The sequence below is a fragment of the Saccopteryx bilineata genome, chromosome 6 (genome assembly GCF_036850765.1).
Source record: "Saccopteryx bilineata isolate mSacBil1 chromosome 6, mSacBil1_pri_phased_curated, whole genome shotgun sequence".
In the NCBI taxonomy this organism is placed as follows: domain Eukaryota; kingdom Metazoa; phylum Chordata; class Mammalia; order Chiroptera; family Emballonuridae; genus Saccopteryx; species Saccopteryx bilineata.
This window is the reverse complement of record NC_089495.1, coordinates 173,166,307-173,193,654: the sequence shown is the minus strand read 5'-3', so window position 1 is coordinate 173,193,654 and position 27,348 is coordinate 173,166,307. Positions and strand designations below refer to the sequence as shown.

The following is a 27,348-nucleotide window of genomic DNA, read 5'->3' as shown; positions in this document are numbered from 1 at the left end:
CCCACATGGGCTTCTGAAGGCTAGCTCTCACTCGTGAATATGGACGACAACCTCTGTCCCTTCAGCAGCAAGCACGGGCGCCCTTGGTCCCATCGGCCGCCTGGCCAGAGGCTGCCCTGCTGAGCTGTTATGGAGACAGACCAGGACACGCCTCTCTCTAGGCAGGTGGATCTGAGGGAGACTCAGATGGAAGTGTTTTGTGTCTCAGGCTTGTCATAGTGAACGGAATGATCGCTGCCTTCAGGGTGAGGAATGGGAGAGAAACATCACTGTAATAATACACAATAGAAACAGTATGTGTAAAGTACCTAGCACAAGTCCAGCTCTTTATTAGTGATGGCTATTGTAATTAATATCCTACTCAGGACTGTGATAGGGTACACATTACCCTAAGTCATTGAAATGTGCCTGAAAGTTTAGAATCATTTGGAGAAGAACACTTAGAACCATGGAGAAGGCCAAAGGCTCTACCTGATCCCAGGTGCTATGCTTCTTTGGAATCTGGTTGGGAAGGTAGAGAATGCTTCTACTTCCTGCTGTCATTAGGTCTTCTCTGGACAACCCCTTAAGGCCGCAGTTGGAAAGTAGATTAGGGGCTAAACAACAATTGCCCTTCCCCTGGAGAGGGCCTGCATCACTGAACGGCTCCCATCAGATGTGCACGACCCACCTCAAAGGCTGTTCTCCAAGGCTGAGATGTTGTCAGGTCCAACCGTCACATGGTGGGCCATAAACTGCTGCCCCCTTTGACTAAAAAGGGAGTTTCTCCTCGTTGTTCCCTCACATGTATGAAAACTGCTGTTACTATGTCAATGATTTGCTTTGTTTAGGAACATCATGGCACAGCCCTCATCTGACTAAATAATATGGCTTCACCTCGCCCAAATCTATGTTCTCAGAATCTGCCATGTCACAAAAATAGGATCACTATGGATTTGTTTCAGGGACACTCTCTCTGTGAAATGTGGTGAAAGGTCACTGTCAGTCAAGCCAGAGGAGCATGGGAATGGTGCATTTGTTCCTGAGGTAACCCTCAAAGTCAGAGGAGTAAAACTTGCTGGGAGAAGATCAAGACAGGGAGCCTAATCCGGCACGATAGGACGCTCATTATCTGTCAGGTTTCTAGCTTGACAAAAGGCACTATGACCTGCATGCCTGTGCTGTACTACTGCGCATGTTTCACTTTCTCTCATGATTCAAAGAGTTGGAATCATTCTTCCTACTGGATATGCAAATGCACACTGTATCACTAGCTGAGGGGCAGTGTGAATCATGACCATTCTCTATAACCATCTTCCTGGATAAGGGTTAACAATCCTTTTCCAACTTGGTCATCTCTCTAATTCTTTTTAAGTAAGAGAAGCTTCTGTTGTCTTCCTCCCTTCTTTTCTTCCTTCCTTCCTTCCTTCCTTCCTTTCTCTCTCTCTCTCTCTCTCTCTCTCTCTTTCTTTCTTTTTCTTTCTTTATTTCGTGAGAGGAGGGGAAATAGTAAGACAGACTCCCTCATGCACCTTTACTGGAATCTACTTGGCAACCCCATCTAAGGCCAATACTCGAGTACTGAGCTATTTTTAGTACCTGAGGCTGCCACGCTCTGACCAACTGAGTTATCCTCAGTTTCCAGGGCCATGTTTGAACCAATCGAGCCACTGGCTGTGGGAGAGAAAAAGAGAGAAAAGGGGGAGAGAGAGGGAGAAAAAATTAGATGGTTTCTTCTCATGTGTGCCCTGACCAGGAATTGAACCTAGAACATCCATATGCTGAGCCAATGCTCTATCCATTGAGCCACTGGCCAGGGCTTTTGCTATTTTTATTCATAGATCACTCAGCTTAACTCTCCATCACTTGGCTTCAACACACTCCATCATACCTTTGAGTTCCTTGCCCTGTTTCCAGCCCTCATAGGTACTACTGACACCTCAGCTTCCCTTTTAAGATATATTGTCAGACGGGACCACAGAGTGGAGTTGGAACACAGACTCACCTAGATTTTCCATCCTATGAAACCATAATAACTATATTTAGATCCAAAAGAATTTTGAGAGTATATGGTTAAATTTTCTCATTCTACAGAATGTTATTTTTTTTAAGTACAGTCTGCAAATGGTTCTTTAACTTGCCCAAGTCTGTGCCGCTTGTTAATGTCAGAAACTCTTCTTTTTTCTAGAACCACACAGCTTCTCTCATCTTTTCCCCATTCTCTTTTCTGGAAATTAGAACTGGTTCTATTGAAGGAGGAAATGTTGCCATCATTGAAGCCTTGACTGAAATCATTATTACTTTAGTATCTTGCTAAGTGTTAAACATCAAAATAAAATGTCCAACAATTTCTAAATATATTTATTTGCATTTTTACACTGTATACTTTGGGACACAGCTTTGTCTCATTATTTTGACTGGAATTTTATGAACTACAGTATAGTTGAATTAATCCACTGCAACACGATCCCTATAATGAAGAGCTTAGTAATTTCAGATCTGCAATCAGTTGGTTAGCATTTGATATAAATAAGAATGCTATCTACGGACCAGCAAAATCATAGAGAGAATTGTTTGAAAGGAGCCTGGTTAATACAAATTTCATCCATTTCAACTCCCAATAATTTAGAACAGCTTTTTTCTTATAATAAAATAATTTAAAAGAGTATCATCATTAAATAACTTAGCACTTCTAATCAAACATGCTTTTCTCATACTCTTCCTTCCATTCTTCAGGAGTAAACCTAAATTTTCTAAAATTCCTTCATGGAAGGCTTTGTTTGTCTGAAAATGTATATGGGCAAGAGTTATTTCATACTTACAAAACAAAAAAAATTTATTAAAAAACTAAAGAGAATGTATGCTTCTAAAATTCAATAGCAAGTTTAGAACAGTAATTTTCTCTATACATATATCTTCAAAGCCTTCAGCAGCTTTCAGAAATGAATGCTATTTTTCTATCATATTTTTACAGAAAGCACTAGCCTTTTGACTCTTGCTCTACAATTGCCTCAACGTAGAATCTTCAGCAAGCCTGCATGTGCGATGCTCATTCTTTAGGAAACGGAGCCCTTTCAAAGCTCAATCAAGCAAGCCGATACTGCACTTTAAAATATTAATAATTTCTTTTGTCAGATGAAATTATATGTGGAAGCATTTGGGGAACTAGAAAGCACTATACAAGTTGGAAGGATCTAAAGTTGCTATTTTAGTTATTATTATGGTTGTTTTTACGAAAATACATTTTTCTGAATACAGGAACCATTGGTGGCATGCACCTCGTATTCCGTGAGTGACGGACTTTTCTCTCTGTCCTCTTATTTCCTCTGCATATTAAAATATCATGTGACATGCTGTTTTATGAGTGGCTGGACAGCAGGGACATTCTATCTTGCAGAATGCCATGCAACAGTTCATGCATTATATTCATAAGCATGATCTTTAATTTAATTTTTGTGACAAGTGCAGTGAAGGGGAAAATCAGGCAGTCATAATTTTGACTTTGCTATCACTCAAACAAGCTTAGCTTAGTGATTGACCAGCTTTTCTGTTTTTTAAGTGTAAGTAGAGAAAAGCAGTTTTCTCATGAAAAAAAAAGGTTTATTTTATCATCTAGATCATAAAATAACAAGAATTTAAGCAAAATGTCAATTTACATACTGAAAATTAGAATACAATAAAGCCTTATGTCACCGTCTTGTTTTAGTTACACTCTGTCTTCTGCTTGATTGGGGGCCATTCTGAACCGTCCTCCTGCCACAGATTAGCAGAAGGACTCAACGGGCTATTTTATTTTTAGTTGTGCTCTCTGCATTCACCCATTAAACAGAGCTGACCGTGGATTCCTGTTTCAGTGTCAGCTCTGGGATTTGAAGCGGGGCTTAGAGAATGTGAGTACTGAGGCATTTCATAGAGAAAAGGACTGAACATATCTGGATAGAGTAACCATAGATCCTGTTTGACCCAGATTTTTTTAATCCCTGTTTGTGCCTCTTGTCCTTGGCATATTATTAGAAATGCTTGCTTTTGGCATGAGAATGGACAGAGCTCTTGATTGTCCAAGCTATGCTTCCTACTTGGGCATGTTTTCTAACCTAAAACTCAGTTTCCTCATATTACATGGAGAGAAAAACACTGACCTAGTGAGATTGTGGGGATATTTAAACAAGATAATTATATGGGTCTTTGGCTCAGTAGATAGAGCATTGGCCCAGCATATGGATGTCCTGGGTTTGATCCCCGGTCTGGGCACACATGAGAAGCAACATTTGCTTTTCTTTCCCTCCCTCTCCCCCTTCTCTCTCTCTTTCCCTCTCACAGCCAGTGGCTCAGTGGGTTCAAGCATCAGCCCCAGACAGGGGTTGCCAGGTGGATCCCAGTCGGGAGCATGCTGGAGTCTGTCTCTGTCTCTCTATCTGCCCTCCTCTCACTAAATAATAATAACAAAATAATAAATAATATATGAAAACCACCTGCCAGTCTGTCAAAGTGTATTGAATTTGCAACAGGAAGAACTCCCACCAAAAACTCATCTATCTTGTATATTAATACTTAAAAGTCCTTTTAATATGAATAACACAATTTTGCAAATAAGCTAAGGTTTAAAATGCATTGCACAATCTCAGATGTCACTAGGTTTCTTTCTCTGCTCTCTCCCTCGGGACCACTCAGCACACCCTTCCCCCCAACCACACTCATTCCTGTCCCAAAGGGACTTTCTCCCAGTCTACCTTCTCCTTCCTGGTTTCAGTCCTCCTTTCTTCAAGTCCAGCTTCCCAAAGAACTAGTTACTGGTGTATTCCAATATTTGTACAACCCTCAGCCGTTTCTCAACCTCTACTTTCTGCCTCTAGAACTTCACAGAAGACACCAGGTTAGGTCAAGGACATGAGAGGGAAGGTGGACTCTGGTCACTGGCCATCAGTGCAGACCTCATCCCTGAGACATTCACTGGCCCGCCCCCATGGTCTTTTGAAGTCTCTGACTCTGCGCTATTTCTGTAAGATGCTGGACCAAGGATCTCTCTGCTGAAACTGGGTCTTATTCTCCCGGGTGAACAATTCTCAGACTGCGGCCCATTCAGGGAACTGGAAAGGTCAAAATGAATTTCACATGGAACTGTGGTCTCAGAAGTCTCTATTCACCAGGAATACAGTGCAGGTGGTGTCCCACGCAGTTGCGCGGAGTGGAGGCTCACAGAGATGCCGCGGCCCCTTCCCTCCTCCAGCCACACCGGTCTCGCTCCCTGTCCACAGGTCCAGCTTCTCTCAGTACTGCTTTCCCGTGCGCCTGTGAGTGTGTGCTGATTGACAGTATAGACCCTGCTTTAGGCACTGAAGAAACACACACACAGAAACCCTTCTTTCTTGGCGCTGGCATTCTAGGGTGTATGTGAAGGTGGGGATCGATGAATTTTAAAAATTAAACAAAATATATAGTAAGGTAAATAGTGGCACATGAAGCATTACTTACTGATGCCCGAAAACTTATCCACTGCTGCCTGATAATTTATTCCAAAATGTAACAGCTTAAAACAACAATGGCATTTATGATGTCAGACTTTCTGTGGGTCAGAAATCTGAGAGTGTCTTACCTGGATGGTTCTGAGTCATAATATCACACGATAGTATACAACATCCTGGATCATAAAAGTCTAGGTGATGAAGGAGTATAGCTTTTGCCTGGCTGTCTCTTAGATCACTAGTCCCAGGGGTCAAGCAGTGGCCATGTCCTGAGGACAGTCCAGCGGCACTGTGGAGAGCTCTACCTGGCAAGAAACCGAGGCCTCCTGCCAACAGCCGGCACCCATCTGCAAGTCATACGAGCGAGCCATGCTGGCTGGAATCAGACCGCCCAGCTTCGGGCAAGCCTGTGGATGACTGCAGAGCTAGCTGACACCCTGGCGGCAACTTCACGCAAGACCCCAAGCTGAGTGTGGTGTAGGAAAATCATGCTGAGAAGAGGAGACAGTGGGGGGGGGGCATGTGTGTATAGGTCGGTGGCGGCAGGGAGGGGATACTTAGGAGAGAGATATGTTAGGGTTTCAAACATGCTGGACCTCACTGATACTAAGTTGAATGTGAGAGGGTAAAAAAAAAAAAAGAACATAAAAAGTAACCTGAGTAACTGCCTGGGAGGAAAAAAGAGTGTTCCAGTGGAGGAAATAGCAAACACCAAAACCCTAGTGAGACAGAGGCCTGTCTTATTCTAAGAAAAGCAAGGCAGTCAATGTGAGTAACTGGACAGGTCACTGAGGACTGATCCCGTAGAGAAGCGGGCCTCCCACTTGCGTGTGCACCAGCACCCTCACAGGGCGTGTGAAACCCAGTCCCTCTTTCAAGAGGTCCAGGGTGCCTGGGAAAGGGCATTTCTAATAATAATCCCCTAGGCCTAGGCAATGCCGATGCCCTGGGCTGGGGACTCCCCGTGGAGAATCCTGACAAGGGCACTGGGGGCCCCTGTCAGAACTTTGTCTTTTTTTCCGAGTGAAGTGAGAACGTAAAATTTTAAGCAGCAAAGAAGTGGCATGATCTTACATTGTGAAAAGCATCTTCTGGTTGTTGTGTTCAAAATGGACTGTCAGGCCCTGGCCAGTTGGCTCAGTGGTAGAGCATCGGCCTGCTGTGCAGGAGTCCCGGGTTCGATTCCCAGCCAGGGCACACAGGAGAAGCGCCCATCTGCTTCTCCACCCCTCCCCCTCTCCTTCCTCTCTGTCTCTCTCTTCCCCTCCCGCAGCCAGGGCTCCATTGGAGCAAAGTTGGCCCGGGCGCTGAATGGCTCTGGTTGCAACAGAGCAATGCCCTAGATGGGCAGAGCATCGCCCTCTGATGGGCGTGCAGGGTGGATCCCGGTAGGGCGCATGCGGGAGTCTGTCTGACTACCTCCCCGTTTCCAACTTCTAAAAAAAAAAAGAAAAGACAAAATGGACTGTCAGGGGGCTCGGGGCAGAAACAGGTAGAAACTCTATTGGGGCAATAGATACTCGTGGCTTGTCCCAAATAGCAGGGAAGGAAAGAGTGAGAATTGGTCTGATTTAAAGGCAAAGTCAGCAGAGGTCACTCACATTGGACATGGTGTCTGGGAGAAAGAGAGGCGTCAGGGGTAAGCCTTTTTCATCTTCTCTACAACTATTGAATTTAGAATAGAAGTTGTCCCCTGCTTGTACTTAATTCAAGCTTCTTGGGGAAGAGAATTATTCCCATTCCTACCCTGCAGCCCATCTGTCCGGGTGCTCCTTGCTCAGCCCACCCAAGGAAGCCCATATTAGCCCAACCTAGGGCTAACTTTCCAATAAAGCAAAAGCAAAATATTCAGGCATAAAGAAGAGTCTCACAAATAACAACAGAAGAGAGAAAACACAGCGTGTTAGCAAAGATAACTCACAGAAAGATTATTTTAAATGGTCTGGAAACTGTGTGGTCCAGAATGTTCTCATCTCCACAAGAGGTGTTTATTATGCCCTGACCAGGTGGTGGCAGTTGATGGAGCGTCAGACTGGGACGCAGAAGACCCAGGTTTGAAACCTGGAGGGCGCCAGCTTGAGTGTGGGCACATCTGGTTTGAACGCGGGGTCAGTCACCAGCTTGAACCCAAGGTCGCTGGCTTGAGCAAGGGGTCACTTGGTCTGCTGTAGCCACCCCTCCCCCCATCAAGGCATGTATGAGAAAACAATCAATGAACAACTAAGGTGCCACAACAAAGAGTTGATGCTTCTCATCTCTCTTCCTTCCTATCTGTCTGTCCCTATCTGTCCTTCTCTCTGTCTCTCTGTCTCTGTCACAAAAAAAGAGGTGTTTATTATTGTTGTTATTTGTTCATTTCAATAAGCAACTTCCCAGGTAGTGGATGAATATGGAATTGCTGTCATTTATGATGGCCAAACCCAGGAGGAAGAGAAGAAAGATAGGAAGGAGGGAAAGCGGGAAGAAAAGAAGGAAAATAGGAAGGGAGGGGGAAAGAAAGTTACCAGGTGGTGGGGAAGGCCCTGAGCTAGGTACCACCAGTACACCTGAATTCTATTTCCATTTCTTAGGGACAAGATCAAATCCTTCACCTAACGGCCCTGAGGTCCCCTCTAGATATCAAATTCCGTAACTTTACATAACCATCAAATTCATGGAAATTAATTCTTTATGAGCTTTTTCCTTCATGCCCAGTAAATATTTTCATTCTTAATTCACAAGCTCTGAATCATGAATTTTAAGAGCCAAATAGGCCTCAGAGAGTATCATGGGCAACACTCTTATTTTACAGATGGGGAAACTTCTTTTAAAAATCCTCCAGAATTGGGCCCTGGCTGGTTGGCTCAGTGGTAGAGCATAAGCCTGGCGTGCAGGAGTCCTGGGTTCAATTCCCGGCCAGGGCACACAGGAGAAGCACCCATCTGCTTCTATACCCCTCCCCCTCTCTTTCCTCTCTGTCTCTCTCTTCCCCTCCCGCAGCCAAGGCTCCACTGGAACAAAGTTGGCCTGGGTGCTGAGGATGGCTCTGTGGCCTCTGCCTCAGGTGCTAGAGTGGCTCTGGTTGCAACAGAGCGACATCCCAGATGGGCAGAGCATTGCCCCCTGGTGGGCATGCCAGGTGGATCCTGGTTGGGCACATGCGGGAGTCTGTCTGACTGCCTCCCCGTTTCCAACTTCAGAAAAATACAAAAAAAAAAAAATCCTCCAGAATTGTCCAGAAGACTTACATAGAAAGTGATCCTTAGTTAGCTAGTGGAAATAGCACAAAAGACAAGCAGTTAATCAGGGCATGTACAGTAGGTCTTTTATTAGTGATTTTTTAAAAAATATCTTTCTTTAAATCTTCTAGGTGCCAGAGAGTAACTCAGGCTGTATGTGTTTAACCATTTGTCTGTTTTGATTTGCAAAACTGAGGATCAAGAATGCATCAGTCACATGCCTTTGTCTTTTTTGGTTGAAGACTCAGTCCCTGGGTTTACAGAGATAAAACCAGAGTGACTTTTTCTCAGCGCTGCCGCCATGCCAGGAGGACATTTGAGAGCTTATATTCAATACGAGTTTTTCAGCAGAGACAGGTTTGTTTTGTTTTGTCTTTAAGCAGAAGCATTGCTGTTTTAACAGTATTGGATTTTCACGTTAGGATTTTGCCATTATATTTCAAAATTTCAATTTTCTAGGGTAACAACATTGTGCTTTCCTATTATACCAGAGAGAGTCTTAAAACGGCCCACCTCCACTAGAATCGCTGGGACGCATGCCACCCTCTCCTAACACCTCGCTCGAGCAAGCCTGCTCTCCCCAGCGCCTGTCACTCTGCAGCCATCCAGGCAATCTCCGGAAATGACTTGACCACCAGGGATCACCCTGCTGGAGGAGTGATACACAGAAAACCAGGGAACTCGATTCTCCCTGGACAAAAACGCTCGCAGATCCACTTGAATCATTCCTCAGCGCTGTTCCCTGAGAACGCCCCACTGCTCCCTAACAGTCTGCGCTGCAGGCGGAAGGAGAGTAGACTGGAGGCGTGGGAGGAAAGGACTGCGGTGTGGGGGTGGAGGCTGGTGCCTACACGGGCGGGAAGTGGGGCAGGTTTGCCTAGCGCCGGCTGAATGGCTGGCTGCAAACTGCTGCTCACCAGAATACGGCTATTCCTTCCGTCTAAAGCTGCCGCTTGTGGTGGATGTAAAAATGTGAATCCTCGCCCCCAGCCGCAGCCCTCAACCAAGTCAGAAAGCTGAATTTTTAACTAAATGCAATGCACTTTTGGAGCATCATTTTTTATGTACTTTTTAAAATTTTAACAATCTCAAACTTACCGCAAATTTGTAAGTATAGTAAAAAGAACTGTTTTCTTCCAGAACAATTTGAAAATAATCCACAGACCTGGTGTCCTTTACCGCCAAATATTTCACTGTGTGTTTTCTATAGACATGTCCAGTCCTCTTCCATGAGCACAAAGATCCAAATCAGGACATGAACACAGATGCACAGCCCCGTCTCCTTCCCAGACCCCGTTGTTCCGCCAGCCCTGCCGGTTATAGCCTTCATAACAAACGACCCAGAGCAAAATCACCTAGTGCATTTTGTTGTCAGGTGTCCACTCTCCTCCAGTTTGGAACAGTCCTTCAGCCTTTGTTTGACTTTATTGACCCTGACACCCTTTGGAAGACGACAGGCCAGTTATGTTGTAAAAAAATTTCCAGTTGGGGTTTGTCTGATAATATCTCATGACTGAATTTAGGTTATGAAATTTCACAGAACGGTCACAGAAGACATGTGTCAGAAGATGCTTGTGCGTTACCCCTAATTTCAAGCCAGGGCATCACTGATGGTGCTCCATCACAGTGGTGTGTGAAGGGCTCCTCACCTGGATGGCTGCTCCTCACCGTCTGTAGTCCTGTGTCTCTTGTGGGAGGTACGCTGCGCTGCGGGCATATCCCATTCCTCAGCGAGCTTTCCAGTTATTTATCTACTTGTACCATTACAGTTTTCTATTCTACTCAAGGATTATCATCCGTGACTGTCAAGGACTTCAAGGTGGTTGCTTTCTGTGTCCTTTGGCATGCCCTTGCCTTTACGACTAACCAGAGGCTCACGTTCATTTTCTACTTTCCTGCCCCAGCCCTGCCATCAGTCATTTCCTCCAGAAACTTTGGTTCCTTTGAGTGGAGAATAGTACTTAGAGACCAGATCTGGGCTCTAGGTGTGTGGATGGCAATTGAGAGACATTATCTAAAATAGAATCACCAGGTTATTTTGATTATTAAACGTGCAGACCCAGCACACTGGGTCTTCTTGATGACTTCCTCTAATCATCAGAATGGTCTTCTTACAGATCGTTCATTGATATGGCCAAGAAAATTAATTGCCAGATTTTGGTTAAACTTTTCAGGGTGCAGTCCAGCAGTGGTTACAGATAGTGGCTAATTAGTTAGTAACAACTAGCATTTCAAAAAGTAGGAGATGATTGGAGATCATGATGCTACAAAACAAAGAAAGAAGTCCTCTGGGTTAGTTGTTGATCTGCTGCCTAAGTCACTGTTGATCAGGTTGTCTGAGCAACCCTGGCTACACATTAGAACCATCTGGGGAGCAAAAAATGCCTAATTCTGTGTCCCGCCCCAAACCAATGAAGTCCCATCTCTCTGACAGCAGAACCCAGGCAACAGTATTCTTTGAAGCACCCTGGGTGAACGTAATTTTGTTTCCTGGGAATGCGATCCATCACCCCAGGTCCTCTCCACCCCAACAGCACCTTTGCCACCTGTGTTGATTAGACACGTCACACAGCAGTGTTAACACCAGACACCTCCCGGGCCAGTCAGCTCACATTTATGATACACCTCTTCTGTGCCAGACAGTGTTCTAAGCACTTCACATTTATCAACTCATTTAATTTTTTTTCTTTTTCTTTTTTTTTTTTCTTTTTTCCGAAGCTGGAAATGGGGAGGCAGTCAGACAGACTCCTGCATGTGCCCGACCGGGATCCACCCGGCATGCCCACCAGGGGGCGATGTTCTGCCCATCCGGGGCGTCTCTCTGTCGCGACCAGAGCCACTCTAGCACCTGGGGCAGAGGCCACAGAGCCATCCTCAGCGCCCGGGCCATCTTTGCTTCAATGGAGCCTTGGCTGCGGGAGGGGAAGAGAGAAACAGAGAGGAAGGAGAGGGGGAGGGGTGGAGAAGCAGATGGGTGCTTCTCCTGTGTGCCCTGGCCAGGAATCGAACCTGGGACTCCTGCACACCAGGCAGATGCTCTACCACTGAGCCAACCGGCCAGGGCCTCATTTAATTTTTATAACAATGCTTTTGAGCATGTGCTTGAATATCTCCACTTTAAAGATAAGGAAACTGAGGCATAGAGAAGTGACAAACTTGCAGAAAGTCACATGGTTAGGAATTCTGAGAGGCAGGCCTAGATATAAGGTAGTGTGATACCCGACCAGAGGCCAGTGCTTCTCAAACTCGGGGGTTTTGATTTCCAAATCTCCTGGAGAGTTTAGAAAGAACACTGAGTGATAGTTTGGGCATGCAGGAAGGAAACAGAACTCCCCACTAATGGAGAGGTAGGTGTCCAGGGCAGATGTGGGTGGAGGCCATATTAGGAATAACTTTGAGAATCAGGCAGAAATGTTTGGACTTTATTTACTGGGCGTCAGCAGTCATGCGGCTTTTACACCATTGAAGTGACGCAGTGTTACCTGGCATACCCTGAATTTGACACCTGAAGGGATGCTTTATATGTTAAAACTAGATCACAAAACATAGACCTGACAGAAAATTTTACCAAGACTGTTTCTATTTAACAAGCCCTGGCAATAGCACATAGGATTATAATGGAGATTTGTGGTGAGAAGATGCACATTACCACTCTTCGTAGTCAAAGCGACTGTATTACCCAACATAGAGACTAACACCCATGCTTTAAATATTGATAAAGCAGAGCCATCAGAAACAAATGAGAGATCAGCTTTGACTAATTATCCAGACTACTACAATCAGATCATTAGAAGAGAAGGCTTCTTTTAAAGCATATCTAAAGACTGGGCCGAGATAAAATTATATATATAATTTTGATATGCTGATGGGGACAAGAAACAAAATCTACTTGGCGTTTAGAATTTCTAAAAGTTTTTGTTCAGCCTTGCTATCAAATTTTACTTGTTACCCTGGCTGCTTGGCTCAGGGGTAGAGCATCAGCCTAGCCTGTGAATGTCCCAGGTTTCATTCAGTCAGGGCACACAGGAGAAGCAACCATCTGATTCTCCACTCCATTCTCTCCCCCTTATCTCTTTCTCTGTCTCTCTTCTTCTCCCACAGCCATGACTTGACTGGGTTGAGTGTATTGGCGCTGGGCTCTGAGGATGGCTCTGAGGAGCCTCCACCTTAGGCACTAAAAGTAGCTTAGTTGCAAGCATGGCCACAGATGGGCAGAGCATTGGCCCCAGATGGAGTTTGCTGGATGGATCCTGGTGGGCACACATGCAGAAGTCTGTCTCTCTATCTCTCTTCCTCTCCCTTGGAAAAAGAAGGAGAAAAAAAATTGTTTTGCTTGTTTACCAAATTAGCAAAGGGTTAATATACACCTTGAATTATCTAGGTGTATATTACTCATATTTTTGTAATTAGTAAAATGCACCCAAAATAATGGTAATATCTACATCGATGGTTAGGTTTGCCACGATTGCAATCATTTTGCTAAATTTTCTCATTAGTTGTTCTGATGGATAATTGGTTTCCCTGGATTAACTGTTATAACCACCATCTGTTCCTGTGCACAGACTCAGAGAGCTGAAGGGTAACAATCAGGAAGAATTTTAATAAGCCCTGTGTGCTCTGTCACCGAGGGGAAACATGGATTGGAGCCCCTCACCCTGGAGCTTGGGTTGGTTACCAGTGTTTCTCAAACTATTTTCATTATCATCCTCTCTTAAAAGAGCTGTCTGAGGCATTATGCCCTAATTCTCTTCACCTACCATGAACATTTAATACCACAAGTATGCTGTGTATCGATTTATATACTGTAGCCTTTTGGAAGGTTTTTGTTTTTGTTTTGTCCTGCTGAGGAGAAATGTCTGCCCCTTATTGGTGGACATGGGCTGGCTAGACCAATGGAAAGTGTTTGCAGGAGGTTGGAGGGTGGGGGGAAACACTAGGGCATTTATTCCTGGACCCTTGCTGCCAGGCAGAAGTAGCTGTGTTCCTCCACACAAGCACAGCACTTGCAGGTGGCCCTTCCATCTCTAGCTATTGCTTGGTTCCAGGTAAACTCTTTTCCTTGTAAGTCTGGGAGTGATGATGGCTCCCTCTGCTCTGCTGCTGGCCCTAGGAGATGCGCTGTCCTCCGCTGCATCTCTGGATTCTACAAACATCTTTTAAATAGCCTTCCATTAAGTGCTTCATATCCTTTAGAATGTGCCACTGCTTCCTGCTTGGCACTGTGACTAGTCTCTTCCTAGTGGGAATTCCTGTCGTCTTCTGTGACCGAGACTCCAAGTCACAGTGTCACTTCAATCACATCCTATCTTTACTCTTTTCTCTCTCCTTTTTTGTAATCTCACTCTTCTTGTATTCCCTTCTTAGCAATGCTATTTACTCTTTAAAAATGCACTGTGATAGTGGATATTTGGTTTTCTTCATGTCTCTTATTTCTTACCTTCTGGTTGCCTTTTTATTACCTTTGCCTGGGATTTGCATTTAGATAGTAAGGCATGGCTCTTAAGCCCTGAATGCTGAAGTTTGTCTTTCTCAGTTTTACTAACACCCAGTCACCGTGACAGGCAGGCTCTTGAATATTTTACCCCCCCCCCCAAATTCAATAGTGTTCACTGAAAAGAGGGAATAATGTCTTTTCCAAGTATTATGGCTACACAGCTAATGTCCTAATATATATTAGCTTAAAATGATGACAACTTTTATATTGCCTACAAATCTGCAAGGTGGGCAGGCTCAGGAAGGATAACTTGTTTCTGCTACAATCAGCATTAGTTGACTAGAGTAGCTCAGAATTTGGGAAGTGGAATCATCCAGATGTTGACTCACTTGTCTGAGCCTGGGGCTGGAAAGACTCGACAACTGGAGTAAGTAGGACCCTTCATGTGTCTCTCTAGCTCAATGTAGTCTCTCCATCTGCCAGCAGGAGGGGCTTGGGGAAAGTCCGACTTTGTATACATTGACTCCGAACTCCCAGGTGCATAGCTCAAGAACGATGACTTTTGAAGCGGGGATTTAAATTAAGTTTAATCAGAATAAGGACCTTCCATTTCAAACTCAATGTGGTGAGACAGTTGATAAAACTTCAGAAGGAGAATAAAGGCAAAAAGAAGAAAGGCATTGCCTAAGTGTCAGTGATGGCCAGAATGTGTCCGCAGGAGGCGGACTTGTGGGAAGAGACTGTGTAACTCACAAGAATGAGCCTTAGCCCTGGCCGGTTGGCTCAGCGGTAGAGCGTCAGCCTGGCGTGCGGGGGACCCGGGTTCGATTCCCGGCCAGGGCACATAGGAGAAGCGCCCATTTGCTTCTCCACCCCCCCCCTTCCTCTCTGTCTCTCTCTTCCCCTCCCGCAGCCAAGGCTCCATTGGAGCAAAGATGGCCCGGGTGCTGGGGATGGCTCCTTGGCCTCTGCCCCAGGCGCTAGAGTGGCTCTGGTCACGGCAGAGTGACGCCTGAGAGGAGCAGAGCATCGCCCCCTGGTGGGCAGAGCGTTGCCCCTGGTGGGCGTGCCGGGTGGATCCCAGTCGGGCGCATGCGGGAGTCTGTCTGACTGTCTCTCCCCGTTTCCAGCTTCAGAAAAATACAAAAAAAAAAAAAAAAAAAAAAAGAATGAGCCTTAGAGAAAGCAGACTGTACTCTTGGTCTAAAAGAGAGTGCATTGGAAGGCAATGTGGCATGAGACTTCTAAAATTTGCATGTTCACTTTTTAAAACGCCCTTCCACATTTCCAAGTTGTTTGATAGTGTGTCAAAGAACGCCAACAGTTGTGTTTATGAGTGGCTGTGTTTTCAATGGCAGCCCCAAGAGAGGTGAAATTTGAGTTTCTGTTGACCCTGGAAAATTCTCTGGCTTGTGCTCATTACCCTTGTCCTTAGAAGTCTGATGTTTGTATATTGGTGACCACAGAGAGTGGCTTCCCTGTGGGTGTCCAACTGCTGCAAACTTCCTTATCTACCACTCATTCAATTAGGACAAGTTGGCTTCATCATTGTCTCTGAACAGGGTCTGTCTGGGGCCAGCCTGTAATGCGTGGGTTCTTGGTGCAGGAAAAATTTCACAGCACGAGTTCATGTTATCTTAAGAGAAAGCTTACAGCCTCACCTGTGGTGGTGCATTAGATAATGTGTATACCCAGAACACTGAGGTTACTGGTTCAAAACCCCGAGCTTGCCGAATCAAGGCACATATGAGAAGTAATGAGTTGACGCTTCTCCCTCTTCCCCCCACCCCACTCTAAAGTCAATAAGTAAAAATCTTAAAAATAACTAACTAAATAAATAAAAGAAGTAAGTTTCTTCAAGCTGGAGCCAGTGAAATAAGGAAGCGTCTAGAAGAGAAGAAGCTACAGGAGAGCGTGGGCAGCTGCCTTGGCTCTCTAAAACTTTATGAGGAAGGAATGAGAGAGGAGAGAAGGGGTCTTGGAGACAGGTCCCGGGGGTTAGCCCAGGACGGGCTGTCCTGCCCGCTGTAACCGGGTGGCAAGTCTTGTGAGGACCCTTAGAGTTGGCAAGATGCACACTTGGGGGAGGGGCGGAACGGAAGGGGTGGAAGAAGGGAAGGGAAAGGAGAGGGCGTGCTCCCAAGCTGGAGAGCGCTAGCTGGTCCATTGTTTTCAGGTTTCTTTTTTAAAGACTTCGAGTTTAGGGATGACCTTAGGGGAAATATTCATCAGCTTTTCCAGATGTGACCCCCCACCAGGGCCCAGGGCCCCAGAGAAGGGCACCATCAGCCACAGTAGGGGTGGGGTGGGGGAGTTGTTGCCTACGTGGACCTTAAGCCAAAACACAACCAAGGCCTAGATGTTATTTTGTAGGAGGTGATGCTCTGCATCTGGCTGTAAATTGCTTGGCCAGTTTGTTCAGCTGTCTGTCTCAAGTTAATCCCTTCTACTTGCCAAAAAGTTTTCCCAGCTTCTTACTGTCCTGTCTCAATCATCTGCTTAGCTTTCTAATCTTCACCAGCTCCGTGTTTCCAAGCCTCGTGTCCTCAGTGTTGTTTATACAGGTTAAGGTTTTCTCAGGATGCAGTTTAGAAAAAGAGGTCTTAGAAATAATGTGAAGAGCCAGTTTATGGGTTTCAGACATGATTTGATCTTAGGAGGCTGACGCCTAAAGTTTTACTTTTCAATTTATTCATTGGTGTTGTGTAGTGTGAGATTTCTAAATACAGAGTTTTGTAAGGACAGTTTTGAAGCAGTAGCTCATTGACCACAGAAGTTACTAAACTGTAAAACCCAATTACAGTATCACATCTCTCATCTACCAAAATGGGCTTTAGAAGAGGTCACTGGTGTGCAAAGAGGATGTTTATTGGGACAGGGAGTGTCAACAAAGTCCAGAAACAAAGGATAATGATAATGTTACAGTAAATTTATGCCTAAAGATTTAATTCTATCAATAATTCAAACAGATTCTTCCTAAACTTTAATTATATGCCAAGTGTATTTTCTTTCTTTTTTTTTATAATTTTATTTTTTTAATGGGGCGACATCAATAAATCAGGATACATATATTCAAAGATAACAAGTCCAGGTTATCTTGTCGTTCAATTATGTTGCATACCCATCACCCAAAGTCAGATTGTCCTCTGTCACCTTCTATCTAGTTTTCTTTGTGCCCCTCCCCCTCCCTCTTTCCCTCTCCCTTTCCCCCCTCCCCACTGTAACCACCACACTCTTATCAATGTCTCTTAGTTTCATTTTTATGTCCCACCTACGTATGGAATAATGCAGTTCCTGGTTTTTTCTGATTTACTTATTTCGCTTCGTATCACGTTATCAAGATCCCACCATTTTGCTGTAAATGTTCCGATGTCATCATTTCTTATGGCTGAGTAGTATTCCATAGTGTATATGTGCCACATCTTCTTTATCCAGTCATCGATTGACGGGCTTTTTGGTTGTTTCCATGTCCTGGCCACTGTGAACAATGCTGCAATGAACATGGGGCTGCATGTGTCTTTACATATCAATGTTTCCGAGTTTTTGGGGTATATACCCAGTAGAGGGATTGCTGGGTCATAAGGTAGTTCTATTTTCAGTTTTTTGAGGAACCACCATACTTTCTTCCATAATGGTTGTACTACTTTACATTCCCACCAACAGTGGATGAGGGTTCCTTTTTCTCCATAGCCCTCCAACATTTGCTATTACCTGTCTTGCTAACAACAGCTAATCGAACAGGTGTGAGGTGGTATCTCATTGCAGTTTTGATTTGCATTTCTCTAATAGCTAAAGAAGATGAGCATCTTTTCATATATCTGTTGGCCATTTGTATTTCTTCCTGGGAGAAGTGTCTGTTCATATTCTCTTCCCATTTTTTTATTGGATTGTTTGTTTGTTTGTTGTTGAGTTTTATGAGTTCTTTGTATATTTTGGATATTAGGCCCTTATCTGAGCTGTTGTTTGAAAATATCATTTCCCATTTAGTTGGCTTTCTGTTTATTTTGTTATCAGTTTCTCTTGCTGAGCAAAAACTTCTTAGTCTGATGTAGTGCCATTCATTAATTTTTGCCTTCACTTCTCTTGCCTATGGAGTCAAATTCATAAAATGCTCTTTAAAATCCAGGTCCATGAGTTGAGTACCTATGTCTTCTTCTATGTACTTAATTGTTTCAGGTCTTATGTTTAGATCTTTGATCCATTTTGAGTTAATTTTAGTACAGGGGGACAAACTGTAGTCCAGTTTCATTCTTTTGCATGTGGCTTTCCAGTTTTCCCAGCACCATTTATTGAAGAGGCTTTCTTTTCTCCATTGTGTGTTTGTTGTTGGCCCCTTTATCAAAAATTATTTGACTATATATATGTGGTTTTATTTCTGGACTTTCTATTCTGTTCCATTGATCTGAGTGTCTATTTTTCTGCCAATACCATGCTGTTTTGATTGTCATGGCCCTATAATATAGTTTGAAGTCAGGTATTGTAATGCCCCCAGCTTCATTCTTTTTCTTTAGGATTGCTTTGGCTATTTCAGGTTTTTTATAGTTCCATATAAATCTGATGATTTTTTGCTCTATTTCTTTAAAAAAATCATTGGAAGTTTGATGGGAATTGCATTAAATTTGTATATTGCTTTGGGTAATATAGCCATCTTGATTATATTTATTCTTCCTAACCAAGAACAAGGTATATTCTTCCATCTCATTATATCTTTTTCGATTTCCCTTAACAATGGTTTATAGTTTTCATTATATAAGTCCTTTACATTCTTTGTTATGTTTATTCCTAAGTATTTTTTTGTTGTTGTTGCAATCGTGAAGGGGATTATTCTTTTGAATTCGTTCTCAATTGTTTCATTGTTGGCATATAGAAAGGCTATTGACTTCTGTATGTTAATTTTGTATCCTGCGACCTTACTGTATTGGCTTATTGTTTCTAGTAGTCTTTTTGTGGATTCTTTGGGGTTTTCGATGTATAGGATCATATCATCTGCAAAAAGTGATACCTTTACTTCTTCTTTTTTGATATGGATGCCTTTCATTTCTTTCTCTTGTCTGATTGCTCTGGCTAGAACCTCTAGTACCACATTAAATAAAAGTGGAGAGAGTGGACAACCCTGTCTTGTTCCTGATTTAAGGGGGAAAGCCTTCAGTTTAGTGCCATTTAATATGATGTTAGCTGATGGTTTATCATATATGGCCTTTATCATGTTGAGATATTTTCCTTCTATACCCATTTTGTTGAGAGTCTTAAACATAAAATTGTGTTGTATTTTATCAAAAGCCTTTTCTGCGTCTATTGATAAGATCATGTGGTTTTTGTTCTTTGTTTTGTTGATATGGTGTATTACGTTAACCGTTTTTCGTATGTTGAACCATCCTTGAGATTCTGGGATGAATCCCACTTGATCATGATGTATTATTTTTTAAATATGTTGTTGTATTCGATTTGCTAGTATTTTGTTTAGTATTTTAGCATCTGTATTCATTAGAGATATTGGTCTGTAGTTTTCTTTTTTTGTGCCATCCTTGCCTGGTTTTGGTATGAGGGTTATGTTGGCCTCATAAAATGTGTTTGGAAGTATTGCTTTTTCAATTTTTGGGAAGACTTTCAGTAGAATAGGAACCGTCTTCTTTGAATGTTTGATAAAATTCGCTGGTATAGCCGTCAGGGCCTAGACTTTTATTTTTGGGGAGGTTTTTAATAGTTTTTTCTATTTCTTCTCTAGTAATAGCTCTGTTTAGGCTTTCTGCTTCTTCTTGACTCAGTCTAGGAAGGTTGTATTGTTCTAGGAATTTATCCATTTCTTCTAGGTTGTTGAATTTAGTGGCATAAAGTTTTTCATAGTATTCTACAATAATTCTTTGTATATCTACGGTGTCTGTGGTGATTTCTCCTCTTTCATTTTGGATTTTGTTTATATGAGTTCTTTCTCTTTTTTCCTTGGTAAGTCTTGCCAAGGGTTTGTCAATTTTGTTGATTTTTTCAAAGAACCAGCTCCTTGTTCTATTAATTTTTTCTATAGTTTTTCTGTTCTCTAATTCATTTATTTCTGCTCTGATTTTTATTATCTCCTTTCTTCGGCTGGTTTTGGGTTTTTTTTTTATTCTTCTTTTTCTAGTTCCTTAAGGTGTGTAGTTAAGTGGTTCACTTGGGCTCTCTCTTGTTTGTTCATATAGGCCTGAAGTGATATGAACTTCCCTCTTATCACTGCTTTTGCTGCATCCCATAGATTCTGATATGTCGTATTGTCATTTTCATTAGTCTGTATATATCTTTTGATCTCTGCACTTATTTCTTCTTTGACCCATTCATTTTTTAAAAGTATGTTGTTTAGTTTCCACATTTTTGTGGGATTTTTTTCCTCTTTTTTGCAGTTGAATTCTAGTTTCAAGGCTTTATGATCAGAAAATATGCTTGGTACAACTTCGATTTTTCTGAATTTGCTAATGTTGTTTTTGTGGCCCAACATATGGTCAATTCTTGAGAATGATCCATGTACACTGGAGAAAAATGTATACTCAGTCACTTTGGAATGAAATGTCCTGTAGATGTCTATCATATCCAGGTGCTCTAGTGTTTTGTTTAAGGCCACTATGTCTTTGTTGATTCTCTGTTTGGATGACTGATCTAGAGCCGTCAGGGGTGTATTGAAGTCTCCAAGTATGATTGTATTTTTGTCAGTTTTTGTTTTAAGGTCAATAAGTAGCTGTCTTATATATTTTGGTGCTCCTTGGTTTAATGCATATATATTAAGAATTGTTATGTCTTCTTGATTCAGTGTCCTCTTAGCCATTATGAAATGGCCATTTTTGTCTCTGAGTACTTTTGCTGTCTTGTAGTCAGCATTATCAGATATGAGTATTGCTACGCCTGCTTTTTTTTTGGATGTTATTTGCTTGGAGTATTGTTTTCCAGCCTTTCAGTTTGAATTTGTTTTAATCCTTGTTACTTAGATGAGTTTCCTATAGGCAGCACACAGTTGGATTTTCTTTTTTAATCCATTCTGCTATTCTGTGCCTTTTTATTGGTGAGTTTAATCCATTTACATTTAGTGTAAGTATTGACATTTGTGAGTTCCCTATTGCCATTTTTTATCTTGCTTTCTGTTAGTTTTGTGTCTTGTTTGATCCTTCTCTTTCGTTTTTCTATCTTTTGTTTTTATTTGGTTGTATTCCATACATCTTTCCTCTTGAGAATTTTTTCTTTGCTGTTGGTTTGTGTCAATTTCATTATGATATGCCTTGGAGTAGGTTTGTTTGGGTTAAGAAAACTCAGAGTTCTGTTTGCTTCTTGAACTTGAGGCTTTAGTTCTTTCCACAGGCTTGGGAAGTTCTCATCTATTATTTGTTTGAGTATGTTCTCCATTCCATTTTCTCTCTCTTCTCCCTCTGATATACCTATTATTCTTATGTTATTCTTTTTGATGGAGTCAGATAATTCCTGTAGGGCTATCTCATTTTTTTAATTTTTGAGTCTCTTTCTTCTTCTCTCTGTTGTGCCTCAAGTTGCTTGTCTTCTATTTCACTAATCCTCTCTTCTATCTGACCTGTTCTATTAGCTAAGCTTGTTACTTCATTTTTCAGCTCGTGAATTGAGTTTTTCATCTCTGTTTGATTTGTTTTTATAGTTTCAATTTCCTTGGACATATATTCTTTGTGTTCATTGAGTTGTTTTCTGAGCTCCCTAAATTGCCTTTCTGTGTTTTCTTGTATATCTCGGAGGATTTTTAGGATTTCTATCTTGAATTCTCTGTCATTTAGCTCCAAGGTTTCCAATATATTAAATTTTTTCTCCATAGATTTTTCCTCATCTAGCTGTGTTACCTCTCTTTCTTTTGTATCCATGATATCCGATTTTCTCTTCCTTAGTGGCATCTGAGGGTGGTTTTGTTGATAGTATTAATGAGATTTAATAAAGAATAAAAAGTTAAAAAATTAAAAATCGAAGAGTTGTTTTTTTAAAAAATATTAATAATGAAATAAAGAAAAATAAAATAAAATAAAAATTTTTTAAAAAGGAAATTATTCCCTCCCTCCTTTTTTCCTCTCCTCTTCTCTCCCCTCTTTCTTGAGAAAAATCTTGTGGTGAACTGTGAATTATAACAAACAATGCCTGTAATGGAGGGCCTGAATTTGGGAAAAGTAATAAAGGGGCAAAAAAAAAAAAAAAAAAAGAAAAAAGAAGGGGGTATGGACCCACAAAAAGCAAATAAGGAAAAAATTTGGGTCAAGAATAAAATGATTTGCTTTTAGGTGTTGGTTGACTAAGAGTTATGATGAGAGGAATAAGAGGGAAACAGAAAAATGGGGGGACAAATTAAAAAATTACTATTGTATTTAGTGGAACAAGAACTAGATAAAATGGAGAGCCAGGGATCGGAGCACTGCTAGTGAGTTAAAAAGATGAAGTAAAAACCCCCCAAAATGCCACAAACATAAGTTTGAGTCCCAGATGAGATAATTTGTTTGTTATTGAGGTTTGAATGAGAGGAGATGTAAAGGAGAAAGGAAGAAGCTAATATAGAGGGAGAAAAGAAAGAGAGAGAGAAAAAAAAGAGGGAACCACTAAAAGAAGAAAAAAGAAAAAAGAGGAGAGAGAGAGAGTTAAGGGTTTTGGAGTGCAACCCTCATAGAGAGAAAGGAACAGGAAAGAAAGGATAATGGGAGATGCAACACTTATGGGTAGTGTAGTTCAAGGAGAGGAGAGAGTAAGTCCGGCAGAGAGTTAATCGGCCAAATTGGAGGAGGAAAAAAAATATCAAGAATGAAGATAAGAGAAACAAACGAACAAATATAATAAAATGGGATTGGTTATAAAGTCTGCAGATTATTCTTGATTTTGAGAAGTTATCTTCTTGCTTTTTCTTTTCTCTCCCTCTTCCTGGTCGGTGACTCTGTACCCCAGGTTCTGCCCCTTTTGCACGCTCAGGTAGAGGTTTGCAGTTGATAAGTCTCTATGGCGATGTCAGGTATTGTGCTTTAGTCTCGTTGGCAGTCGAGGCTCATTAGCATTTATAGGCTCCGACAGTGAGAGAGTCCGTGTTCCTGGAGCCTTTCTCCTAGTCTTTCCTTCCTCAATTAGTAGCCTGATAATCCAGCTATGGGTTGCTGCTGCCTCTGCCTGGATAGTAAGAGGCTCAAAGAGCTGGCAACTCCCCACTCTATTTCCACTCAGCACAGGGCTCTGGGTAAGGCTCAGTCAGTCAGAGCTGCTAGCATAATCAGGCGGGCTTTCTGCCCACTCAAAGACCTCTGGCTCTGCCACTCTGTCCGGTAACACAGGCGGGCGCCCATTCCCGGGACACTTGGAGGAAACTCTCATTCACTATCTGCACGCGCAGACCAGGATATCCAGCCAGCAGTCTCACACTCTGAGTGAAACCCCCAACCGCATGGAAAAGTTCCAGCTTTGGAATTGGCTCTCGCTCCGTCCCCGTGCGCGGCTTTTGCAAGGCACTGGGGCAGCCCAAGATTCCGCTTTGGCCCACACAAAGGCTCTGTGCGATAACACAGGCGCGCACTGCCGAGGCACTCAGAGGAATCTCTTGCTATCTGCGCGCACAGACCAGGATATCAAGCTGGCTGCGTTTCCCTCTGAGTGAAACCCCCACCAGCACAGAAAAGTTCTACTGTTGGAATTAGTTCTCGCTCCCTCCCGTGCACGGCTTTCTCAAGGCACTGGGGCTGCCCAGAGATTCCGCTTTCAGCCCACACAAAGGCCTCTGACTCTGCCTCTCTGTGGGGTAACACGGGCACCCACTCCCGGGGCTTTGGAAGAAATCTCTTGCCCACTATCTGCGCGTGCCGACCAGGAGATCGGGTAAAATGGCTGCCCCGCTTGTCTTTCTTTGTCTGGATTTGGCGTGAGTGTTATCTTATATTGCCCGGGTTGCCACAGGAACAGTTTTTCCTCGGCTTGGATCTCCGTGCCACAGCCTGGTTCAGCCGTTTGTGCCACGGCCTGGATCTATTCACCCCCTTTGCCCACCTCAGTTTCTATATTCACAGATCCCAGAGAAAGCCGCCCTGTTTAGGTTAGTGAGGAAGGCGGATCATTTCTTACTCCCTAATTCCTTCGGGGTTTGGTTATATATTTAGCCAATTTTTCGCTCGACCATACCTTCAGGTGTATTGCAAAACATCTGGAGGCTCCAAGGATAGGTTTTTCTGTTTCTGGTTGAAGATCTTGTTGAGTTTTGGGGGAGACTTATCGGTATCGCTTCCTACCCCACCATTACTCTGACGTCATCCCAAGTGTATTTTCATACAATAAGTTGAAAAAGATTTCCTGGTCTACAGTCAGCTGCAGAGGCACATGCCTGTGTCATGGCAGAAAAGGCACGGGTGACAGTGGCAGCTAGGTCTGGGTTTGAACCCCAGCTCTGCCGTTTCCTGACCTGTGACTTCCATAAGTCCCTCTCAGCCTCAGTGTTCTCATCTGTAAAGTAGAAATAATAATCCTTACTTTTTGGATTTGGGCAAGGATTAGAAGTAAAATATATAAAAGTACAAGCCTAAAATATGACATGTGAATATTTAGTAGGTACTCAAAAATGATAGGCATTATTATTACTTATTCTAGGCAACAGATAGCCATTTTTCCCTTCCACAGGAAAAAAAAATCCAGAAATCTAAATACCATTTTAAAGAGCCTGTATGTAGAATTGAAAACTGACTCAGTCCAGTAAAATCTCATCTAGGGCAAGGAGGAAGTCTTGCTGGTACATTGGGGAAAGTGTGGTCAAATGGTTTTTTCTCTGCCATGCATATTTTTTCCCTTAAGAGATGGATAATGTTACCTCCCCTGTGTAGAAGGACTCCTGGCCATCTCTCTGCTGTGCCCCCTGCACTAAATCGGCCATTATTTCTCCAACAGGTTGCAGCCAAAAGACCCATAAACACTTATGAGCTAACAGTGAAGTTGCAGCCGGGAAAAGAAATAAAAAAGCCAGCTTCCTGAAAATTATAACATACATAAGTTTGGAGTGTACTTGTTTGTTTGTGCCTTTCTTTTCTACTTTTTATAGAACACCCTTTGCTCTTTATGTTGAAAGACTGTCAATTATTACTGGCTGTTGGCCACTTTTTCATCTCAATGTAATAGATTTTTACTATGAAACTTCAACTCTGGTCCAAGCAGACAGCATGTTATAAAAAATAGACTGAGCACAAATGCACTCATAAAGCCTCCCATACATTTACCTCTAGAAGTGGAAGGGCTTAGTGTTTTAAGCCTCCCATACATTTACCTCTAGAAGTGGAAGGGCTTAGTGTTTTAGAGAAATGGCATTTTTTAGTGCCTGGCACTCAGTAAATATTTGTAGGTGGCCCAAATGAAGGAACAAATGAATAAGTGAACAAACAAAGGGAATTTACCGTGACTGGAAATCATTTCTCTTGAATGAAGTGCATTGCTTGCTTTCCTGGAAAAAAAAAAAGTTAAATTAAGATAAATCATTGTTGAAAGAGTTCTTTAGGGACTAAAAGAGCAGTGAACATGATAATAAAGCATTGTCCCTGAAAGCAAAATGTAGTAGTTACTGTTACAGGAAGCCTATTAATCCCTCTTTGCTGGGATTGCTGGCCTGGTGTATAATTTAGGTTTTGAAATCTCCCCTTTTCTGGGCAGAGACTGTTAGACCTGTAGTTATTTGACAACAGCTAATCTACCCCATTTCTGTTTTCCTTATTAACAAAGATCTTTGCAGGTCATTTTTGGCCAATGCTAACCAGCAATGACTTTGTTAGGGTATTTTTTTTTTATGTTGCCAAGGAGGTGGGAATCAGAATATGGACATCATCTTAGGGTAGTAAGACCAGGGCTAAACCCTTATGTTATCCGTGGGAATTTAGAAGCCTCAATTGCCGTATCTAAAAAATGAAGTAAAGGCCCTGGTCAGCTGGCTCAGATGGTAGAGTGTTGGCCCCAGTGTGTGGAAGTCTCAGGTTCAATTCCTGGCCAGGGCACACAGGAGAAGTGCCCATCTGCTTCACCCCTCCTCTTCTCCTTCCTCTCTGTCTCTCTCTTCCCCTCCCGCAGTCAAGGTTCCATCAGAGCAAAGTTGGCCCCGGGGGGTGGGGGGGCTGAGGATGGTTCCATGGCCTCCGCCTCAAGCACTAGAATGGCTCTGGTTGCAACGGAGCAATGCCCCAGATGGGCAGAACAACCTCCCCTGGTGGGCATGCCGGGTAGATCCCGGTTGAGCGCATGTGAGAGTCTATCTCTCTGTCTTCTAGCTTCTCACTTCAGAAAAAAAAAAAAAAGAAGCAAAGATGTTTGAGGATAAATTGACATAACTCATATAAAGCATTTAGCACCATACCTAAGTACTTCTGTTACTATAGTCTCTTTCTACTCATAATACTTCTGACAGTGACTGTGTGGGGTTGTGCCTTGCCCCAACAATTCTCTATAGTCTAACATAACCAACTGAGCGTCCTATAATTTAATTCTGACATCAAATACCCAGAGTTAATGTCAGCCCCCACAGGTTAAGGGCTCAACCCTCAAGACCACGCCCACTTTAGAGGCTAGTTGTAAGTCCAGGCCACTCATACCTGCAACAAACTAGCTATAAAGTAAGGGAGTCGCCCTGGCCGGTTGGTTCAGTGGTAGAGCGTCAGCCTGGCGTGCGGAAGTCCCGGGTTCAATTCCTGACCAGGGCACACAGGAGAGGCGCCCATCTGCTTCTCCACCCCTCCCCCTCTCCTTCCTCTCTGTCTCTCTCTTCCCCTCCCACAGCCGAGGCTCCATTGGAGCAAAAGATGGCCCGGGCTCTGGGGATGGCTCCTTGGCCTCTGCTCCAGGCGCTAGAGTGGCTCTGGTCCTGACAAAGCGACGCCCCGGATAGGCAGAGCATCGCCCCCTGGTGGACGTGCTGGGTGGATCCTGGTCGGGCAGGAGTCTGTCTGACTGCCTCCCCGTTTCCAGCTTCAGAAAAATCAAAAAAAAAAAAAAAAAAAAAAGTAAGGGGGTCTTCATGCCCCCTCCTGGGGTTCTAGAATTTGCTAGAACAGCTCAAAGAACTCAGAGAAAATAGTTTATATACCATTAATGGTTTATTATAAAGAATGCAAATGGCCAGCCAGATGAAAAAGTACATAGGAGGAAGTCCAGAAGGTCCCAAAAGCAGGAGCTTCTGAGAAGTTGGAGTAAGACCCCCAGCATGTGGAGATGTTCACCATCCTAGAAGGTCTTCAGACTCTCTAATGTAAGGTTTTTATGAAGGTTCTGTTACATAGATTTTGATTAAATC

The 27,348-nt window shown here is 43.0% G+C and overlaps 1 protein-coding gene and 2 non-coding genes across 6 annotated transcripts in view; 2 read left to right on the top strand and 1 right to left on the bottom strand.

Annotated features, from left to right (window-relative positions):
• The window catches only part of MACROD2 (mono-ADP ribosylhydrolase 2), a 2,105,833-nt gene that overhangs the window by 1,944,036 nt on the left and 134,449 nt on the right, over window positions 1-27,348 (top strand). The gene's annotated exons all lie outside the window — the stretch shown is intronic.
• TRNAS-GCU (transfer RNA serine (anticodon GCU)) lies at window positions 6,563-6,638 on the top strand. Its single transcript has one exon. It is a non-coding gene; the product is annotated as a tRNA-Ser (tRNA).
• On the bottom strand, window positions 11,648-11,723 carry TRNAT-GGU (transfer RNA threonine (anticodon GGU)). The gene has a single exon. It is a non-coding gene; the product is annotated as a tRNA-Thr (tRNA).